Raw genomic sequence first — 9,119 nt, 5'->3', positions numbered from 1 at the left:
TTATTTGTAAAATCTAGTTCATATGAGCACTCTTCAATCTAAAATCAACTTGCTAAATATTCCATATCCAATGCCAAACAAATGAATTTTTGACACACAAAACGAAAATCTAAATTAATTTTTTAACAAGTATAAATATTTTTTGTAATTTCAAATAATTTAGTAAAATAAACCAAAATGTTACGTGATAAGTTTGAAAAAATATTGTATATGCAATTATATATCATCTGCCATCACATACTGTATCTTATATTATTTCAATCTGTGGCACATCTAAGTTGCTTTTCGGCAATAATAATGTAGACATTACATTTTTCTTGTATATTATATTCTAATATTATCGAGGCTCACAATTTCAATTAAATTCAGATTTCAAGTGAATTAACATTTCTTGCAGATGACAATTCAAATGTTTTCAATGTCACATAATGATAAGTAGTTTTTTATAATTTTTGCCATTTATTTCTACAATATTACTATAGTTTTATTCTTCATTAAATTTTAAAAAAAATTTCTTTAACCATCCGAATAACCGGTTAGTAGAAGTATCAAATCATACACCCTAACAAAAGAATTTTATATATAAGATATATATATATATATATATATATATATATATAACATAACAATTTAAATTTTTATGTAACTACAACAAAATCTCTAAGCACCTTCAAACCAAGAGTTTTCCTTAACAAGGCGTTCAGTCCTTTCTCGTGCCAGATGTGAAAACTTACATTGTTTTTACCATCGTGATTTTCTCCTTTTTTCCGCCCTTATGGATACTTTCTCCGTCCAAACCATCGGAACGATGTCTCTGTAATGGGAGCTTTTCCGATGCTATTCCTCACGTGAAAATCCATAATAAGCTTTTCGCATAAATGTAATTATTTATCCTATCATCGGCACGGTTCGGATAAAGTATTGAATATCCATTCTGAACCCACGATGAACTTACGAGAGATGATAGAAAGATTGCGGTTTTTAGTTGTCTTATTGTAATTATTTATTATAACAATATTCTTTATATTTGTAATAAATGATGTATCATGAAAAATAAATTTGATAACTTTTATAAACTAAAATATAGAGATCTTTTCTCAATAAATACTTTATTGGTCAGTTAAGAAAGAAAAATGAAATTATACAAAATTATGACCAAATATTTTTTTAAGGCTTGTCAATTAAACTATGGCAACTCATATAATATTTTACTTCGAACGTCATCACACGTAACATTCATATGATTATCAGTAATCTTTATTTCTATGGCTTCGATGAAGACATTAATCATACATTATATATTGGAACTGGTAATTACCTACATTTACATCTATATTATAAACTGTTAGTCATGCAATTCAATATCAAACATGTTTTGAATTTAACCCACGTCATATAATTACTATTTAGTATGTTTAACGAATCGCAATTAATGATATGAAAAATGAATAAGCACGATTTAACTAGGAAAGATTAAATATAATATTGCAAATATAGGTTTGATATGAATGGTTTGAAAGCTCAGTTAACACAGTTACTAAGGAGTAAACAAAATTTTGGGTTTTTTATGTAAATTTTGCTCAACTCTATATTATCAAATATTCTCTATTTTAAGTTGTTAACAAGGTTTTATAAAAAATTTAGAGCCCAATTTGTAGCCCAAATTTAAAATATTTGTTTCGATTTATATTCAAACCCTTTTATTTGATAAAGAGCTTATATTTTATAATCGACATCACACATTCCAAATATAATTTATTTATTAATTTATAATATATCCTTAAACTTCATCTAAATATTAGTGTTTTCCACTCCTCCAAGTGGAGCATCGTATGATGTATCAAAATTTGCATATTATATTCGTACTATAGACATGTAGTTAATATTCATCTTGTTAATGAAATCATACCAATACCTCATTTTAATAATGAATAATGTATTTTAGTTTCACTTTGTAGATTTTACAAAAGCGATGATGATCATAAAACAGGATGATGGAAATGATATGCACTAGTTTCATGTGCACATTTTAGAGATATGAATTATTAAAATATTCCAATATAAAATTTATAGTTAGGTTGCGATTCGTGGAATTATTTCCAATGGAAAAAGTGATACAGTAAAATTAAATTATATATATACATTCAACTAACATGTAAAATTCAACCATAAAAATTTATTTCTGGATAATCTGTGTTTCAAATAAGTCTGTAATAAATATGAATATTATTATTTATAATGTCTATTTAACTTCTCTGCATACTTTTTTGGTTATATTTTTAATGAAAACTAAACACAATATGGTTAATATACGGCATTTGTTCTACAGATTTACAGGTTCTATAAGTTATGGTCGTCTTCATCACATTATTTTATTATTTTACCAAAATGTGTTCCAAATTATGCAAATTATATAACATATTTTTTGAATCATGTATTGTATTAGTAATAATAACTTTTGTAAAATTTATTTGACTTTTCTTACATACAATTAATCAGTTTTCATAAATAGTTTACTTAAATAGATGATATTTTGTGTGTGTAAAAATCCTAACTTTTAATTTAAAATGATTAGCCTTATACTAATGTAGTAAATTTCTAGTAAAAACGTCAAGTTATGTCCTTCATAAAACTTTGTAGCAATATTTATGTCAACTTTTACATATCAAACAACGAACAAAATATAAAATAACTTATTTTAATACAATACACAATGCCTCCAATATCACACAACTGAACAGAACATGTTTATCTAGACATTAAAATCTTATTATAGTATAAAAAATGATATCAAAAGAATGAGTTTTTCAAAACACGCTTTAATGTGTTGTAACTTTTTTATTTGCCGAGGTTAATCTTTTACGTGACGTAAAATTCGGAAAAGTTTTTTCATATATGGGCTTTTCATATTATTTGAAAATGAATAATAACAGGGTAGTAACATTTATTACTCTATCTGCGAGCTAAAGCGAATGTTCATGTGGTTATTAATTTTAGGAATCATGTAATTATGCAAAATAATGCGAATTTTCGAGCACATAACTACAAATCACAATAGTAGAATTATGCTTTGTAAACAAAATTTTAATGATTATTAGGTTTATGTAAAATATGTACATGTGTTAAAATGTATAATGTTATGTTACGATAATTAAATAACTCGGTTTTCATGATCGTTACGAGTTATGTAAAATATATGTAATTAATGTAGTTATTTGATGACTGCCATTAATTATTTTGTAATATTAAATTAATTAATTGTAATACTACTTTTGATAATTATATTTTAAAATGATCAAACGTTAAATTTAGCTGACACTATTCTTCAGGTATATATGATAATTTCATATTAATACTATTGCAATATCATTTAGACGGCACAAATTAACTAATTTCAAATCAAAATATTACTCCTTACGTGTAATTTTTTTTCATAAATATTAAATATATTTATTGTCCATATTTATATTACATGTTTCAAAATTAATTACATGGTGTGATGCTATTCCATTACCAGGACAAATTTATTTTTCTATTTAATGAACGGCCAAAACGTATGGGTTTCGAAATTATTTTTTAACTAGTGGTGCATGGCATTGTGTTTGAAGGCAAATTGTTGGTACTTCCCGTATGGTTATTGAACATTCGCTGAACTAAAATAATTAAGTTACTAAGTCTTAATTGAAATATTTTTGTTGCGATATTTCACAAAATAATGACTATAATCATCTCTGTAATGATGTCCTTCTTTGTCTTCAAATTACTCTCTTATATTATCAATTTGTTAATTTTATTTATACATGTCATTTTGAAATATTTTTCATGTCACAAAACGTTATTTAATTCTTGATATTATGCAAATTATAATTTCCTGTATAAGATTGATGTAAAATATTATAAAAATAAGGATTAGAAATTATTTTTAATCATTAAAGAGGTAATTACGAGACATTAAAGAAGTAATTAAAAGGCATACACGTATGAATAAAATATTTTAATTTTGCACAATAAAAAAAATTGCTTACTATTATTATTCCAACTACTACTTACACTATTATTCCAAAACATCATGCTTATGTCTAATATTAAACTAAGAAGCCGATTCTTTCTAAGATGTAAAATAGACCAATGTTATGGCTAGGCTATGTTACGTTCCAGTTTTATACAAAATGCTACTAAATACTGTCAAAATTCCATGTATTTGCTGAGGCGATCAGACATTTTACACATTAAATGCAACTTTACTCATATGTTATTATATCGCATCACAAAGATACAGTTATGATAACATTGTATTGCTCTTACTCACAAGTCTTTTTAGTAAACTTAATCCCATTAATTTAAAACTTATACAGACAATAAATTAATCAACTTTTTAAATTGAATAAATTTTTGCAATATGCCACTTGATTTAAGCCTTCAATTTTCCTGATGAAGATTGAAATAACTTAGTTATCATTTATGAAAAATTATTCATAAGAAAATAGTTAAGTTTATATTATAATCATTAAAATATTTTTAATATTATTTATAACGAATGAAAAAACAACTATTGAATTTTCTCTAATATGTCATTATAATATACAATGTCCCTATTACGGCTTAATATTGTAGCGAATACAATGTCCCTAATTCTTAATATTGTAGCGAAGAAAAAATGACATTATTCTTTTTTTTGATAATTGTGTGTTTTCTGGGTTTATATCCTAAACACCTGACTGCACAGCAACCATTTGGCATTTTGTCAGTATTTAGTACCATTTTGTATGAGAACCGTTAGGTACATAGCCCCTAAGTGATATAGGTCGATTTGACGATAGAATTTGTCCCTAAATGAAACGAATAGGAAGTATAAAATGAGCAAATCCGATTTTTCTTCAGGTAGTTAATAAATTGACAAATAATATTTATAGCTACCGATTTTTGTGAAGATAAATTAAAGATTTGTGATGCTTCTGACGAAAGGGAACCCATTTTATATTCTATATTCGTTCTTTTCCTCCTAACCCTGTACGACGTCCTTGCCATTGGGAAAGCAATTCGGATTCCCTTATGAAGTCCGTATTTATTAGCAGTAAGAGCTCGGGTACAGTAATATATCTGGAACGTAATCTAAAATCGATTTGTAGCGTTGACACTGGCAGTTTTTTTTCGGGAGTGCCAATTCAGCACCACGGCCACATATGAGATTTCAGATTGTGTTTATCGATTCACTAGAAATGGCTTTCCTGAAATAAGGTCTTATAATTTGATGGACGAAAATTTTAAATGTGAAATGGTAAATGATAATGTTGATATCTTTCGTAATATGATTATAATGATATTCAACTTTCTCTATGGTGAAAATTTGTGATTTTGTTTATAGGTGGTGATATTTGAGAAAAATCTTACATAAATTTTTTCTTGATCCAAATTTAGCTAAATAAATATTATATCGTAAAAAAGAAATTATCAATATTTTTTATTGATCCACTTTATGTGCACATTCTAAATGTTTATTTTTTGCATATTTTTTGGATGGAAAAATTCGGCGCATGGGGTTTTAATTAATTTAATTTAATAATTACATTGATTACATCTGTAAAGCTATGATAACTAATGTTTGTTTTGATTTTTCTCCACAGACGGAGAGCCGATTAAGCTGCCAGATAATTTGGAAAGTCTGCCACGAGCTGAACATTTTCCAACACAGAGGCATCGCTGGAACACGAACGAGGTCAGTTCGAAAATATTTTCTGTAATGAATATTAGCGAAAATTTGTTTTTAGTTTTGAAATTAAAGGCAATTTATGTTTGGCAGTTCGTTTGGCAAACATCGTCAAAGAAATATATAAAACATGTATTTGCACTGGTGTCCTACATGTACTGGATATTGGTGTCCTAGATTGTTAGTTAACACTCCTGAAAAAAGATTAATTGTTTCTTTCAATATTTTGTAGAATAGTTATGAGGTTATAAATTACTTATAAAATGGTACGACATTTAAAATTTAGGAACTTTATACAATTAATTTGTACAATTAAATGCATTTATAGATAGTAGTTACCTCAGTAAGTAGTTACTATTAGATACAATTCATTGGATCAAGTTAATAGGCCATAATTTTTTAAGTCGTCTTGATTCTGGTGTAGGAAGCAGCGGAGCAAGGGGGTAAATTGGGGTGATTATCTAATTAGTGATGATGCTTAGTGGATTTTGTTTTTATAAAATATTTAATATGTATCACATTTAAGTCATCATGCAAAGTTTACTTGCTTTATTACCAGGATGAAACTATCATCATTCTAAGTAGTTTATCATGGGTCCTCTGTACCAATGCCGCATTAGATTTGCTAGAGCAGCCCCAAGCTCTATGCCGTATGACCAGATAGGATTTATTATTGTCATAAAAACCAAGATTTAGGTTTAAAGAGATAATTTTAACTTATGTCCGATGAGCTAATATAGTTCCATAACTCTCGATTTCATAATTGGATTGGCAATGATTTATGACGAATTTAAAGCTTCTCGCAACCAACTAATATATAACTGAAACTACACTAACAATTTTGAAATTGAATCACAATATGTCACAAGTGAGGCCATATTTCATATCGTTAAAACATTATATGTTATTGTTTATCCCTGTTTTCAAACATACTTGACCAATTATATTTTTATAATAGTTTAAGAACCTTATGCATTCGTAAATGTATTATTCTTCCAAAACTACATCAAACATAAATCTACGTCAAATTACGAAGTAGCATTCCGTTTCTTCTATCTATTATTTTACAGCAATTAAAAGTTTTCGAAACTAGACCTAAGAAAGTGGTAATTATTCAAAAAGTGCTCCGTATCGTTTTCGGAGCATAAACTGGCGCAATTGGAACCGTGCCAGGCTAAGCGGCGTCCGACGAATCGTTAATATCCAGGATCGCCGAAATGAAGGATCCCCATTGGGGCTAAATGCTCCTATACCGCGATCGTGGGAGCTGCTCCCGAATTGAGTTTGTAACCGTAATATCGATTTAACAATAATATAATTTCAAGGTGAAACAGACACGTGGAGAACGGGATGACTTGGAAATTTAAGGAATAGGTCAATGATCGGATGAGATTATGAGAATTATAATATGATAAGTTGTGTTGAAAATTAGGTAATCGGTGACCATCGGGTAAAGAAAAAGGAAGTAACATGATATGTCTTAGCAAAATTGTCAGAAAATCAAAATGATATTTTAATAAATACCAAATAACAAAATATGATGTATTATAACATTATAATCTCTCAAATCTTTAACAATATCTAGAAATGAGCACGTCAGATTTACTCATCTGAAATTTTGTGTGGTCTAAAAAAAATGGGTTGTGCGCTATATATATATATATATATATATATATATATATATATATATATATTATATATATATATACAAAATTTTCCTGTACGGGTGTAAGTCGAGGTACTTTTATAAATCTTTCTGAAGTTTGTTAAGGCATTGTTTTAGAATGTAAGTGATTATAAAAAGATAGTAATATTTAAGAAATAAATAAAAAAAATTGATGAGAACTGTCACCTGGCAGTATCACTTATGAGCCTAGACAATATTAGAATGTAATATATTCATGATTATGAATAAGAAAAATGTAATTTCTACAATATTATTACTGAAAAGCAGTAAATATCAGCATAGCTATTCAAAATTGAATTTTTGAATTGTAGACACGGGCAACGTCTGCGGTGGTTTTTCAATAGGATCTTGTATTTAATCATTTATTTAATGTTAAATAAGTTTAAAGAATATGAGAAGAGGTTAAGCAAAAATAGGTTATGCGATAAATGTAGGAGACGTTTTATTTAAGAGGAACAAGTAGTAACGGGCGATTTTAATAGGATCTTTTTTATTATTTATTAAATTGTTCATTATGTAATTATTACCCATTATCGATATAATTTTAGTTAATGCAATCTAACTATGTTCCATTTTATGTTATATTCAATTTCTCTATGACCAAATCAAATTTTCAGATATGTATATAAGTATATACAAGAATTTTGTATATGTATATAAGTATATATAATATAAGAAGCTTTAGTCTTCTCCCGATCGTTGTTTGAGCCGCTGCCATAAGCGTTATATAAAAGCATTAGTTTTGTTCCGAATATCTTGCAATTTGCCGCTGGGATAGTTATATAATACACACCGCTTGAGTGTTCTTGCCGCGGCGTCTTATTCCAGAATCAAGCGGCATCGAAAAAAGGTGATTTTGCTGGAGCAGGTTATAGATATTGGCGGTTTGGTTTTTAACGATATTATTGAAATAATAATAATAAGTAAATGCAGTGAACCAAAATCTTTAATGTAAATTTCTTCACCATCAGTTATTCCATATATTTTATATATAAAATGCTAAATAAATTCATCAAATAATCTATATTTCCTTATTTACAGATTTTATTCATATATTATTTTATACAATTTTTACTAACCACTACCTTATATTCATGATTACAACAAAGTGGAACAAGAAAAAGAAAACAATAATAAATATTATAGTCGTAGATACATACCTATTCATAATTAAGAATTGTTCCCAACCTGATGATGGTATTAATATTATTATCGTTCACTTAATTTTAAATTTCGTGCCATTTCGGTTTATGATAATACTTACAAAATTCACAATATGTTTTCACCCAAAAAGTTTTATATAGTTTGCACTTTCAAATATACTATCATTTATCAAATATTTGTTTATAAATCAGAAAGCTTCACCAATTTGTCCTGCACCATATTATCATTACTTGTTTATCTATGATTACCATACACCACTGGTTCTTTCTTATATCTACTTTCATGATATGTGGTATAGTATGCAATACCATATTTCTATATTTATTTATAAAGCAGTTTATGCGATCCAGAAGAAAAACTGTAAAGCATGTCCTGCCTTCGGCCCCAAAGCCGTTATTCCCATCGTCCTATCCTTTGCCTTATGCCCTCGATTATACGATCATGGATTTCATCATTCACTAGATAAAATCTTCCGGAGTTGTCGAAGAGAAATAGGCAATGTCACTGAGCGCGAACCTTACATACTAAGTAGACGTTCGATATAACGAACAAGGAGACGAG

The 9,119-nt window shown here is 27.7% G+C and overlaps 1 protein-coding gene across 1 annotated transcript in view; it reads left to right on the top strand.

Moving 5' to 3' along the window:
• The first annotated feature begins 5,660 nt into the window (after positions 1 to 5,660).
• LOC113386078 (calmodulin-binding transcription activator 1-like) overlaps positions 5,661 to 9,119 on the top strand; it is a 57,885-nt gene continuing 54,426 nt past the window's right edge. Inside the window, exon 1 of the mRNA XM_026623886.1 lies at positions 5,661 to 5,716. The gene's annotated coding sequence lies outside the window, so the exon portion shown is untranslated. The remainder of the gene's footprint in view (positions 5,717 to 9,119) is intronic.

This window comes from Ctenocephalides felis, unplaced genomic scaffold, assembly GCF_003426905.1.
Source record: "Ctenocephalides felis isolate EL2017-DRISC unplaced genomic scaffold, ASM342690v1 CF-g0.4_SCAFFOLD_03571, whole genome shotgun sequence".
NCBI classification, from domain to species: domain Eukaryota; kingdom Metazoa; phylum Arthropoda; class Insecta; order Siphonaptera; family Pulicidae; genus Ctenocephalides; species Ctenocephalides felis.
Note: the sequence above shows the minus strand (reverse complement) of the source record. Positions and strands in the feature narration are given on the sequence as shown.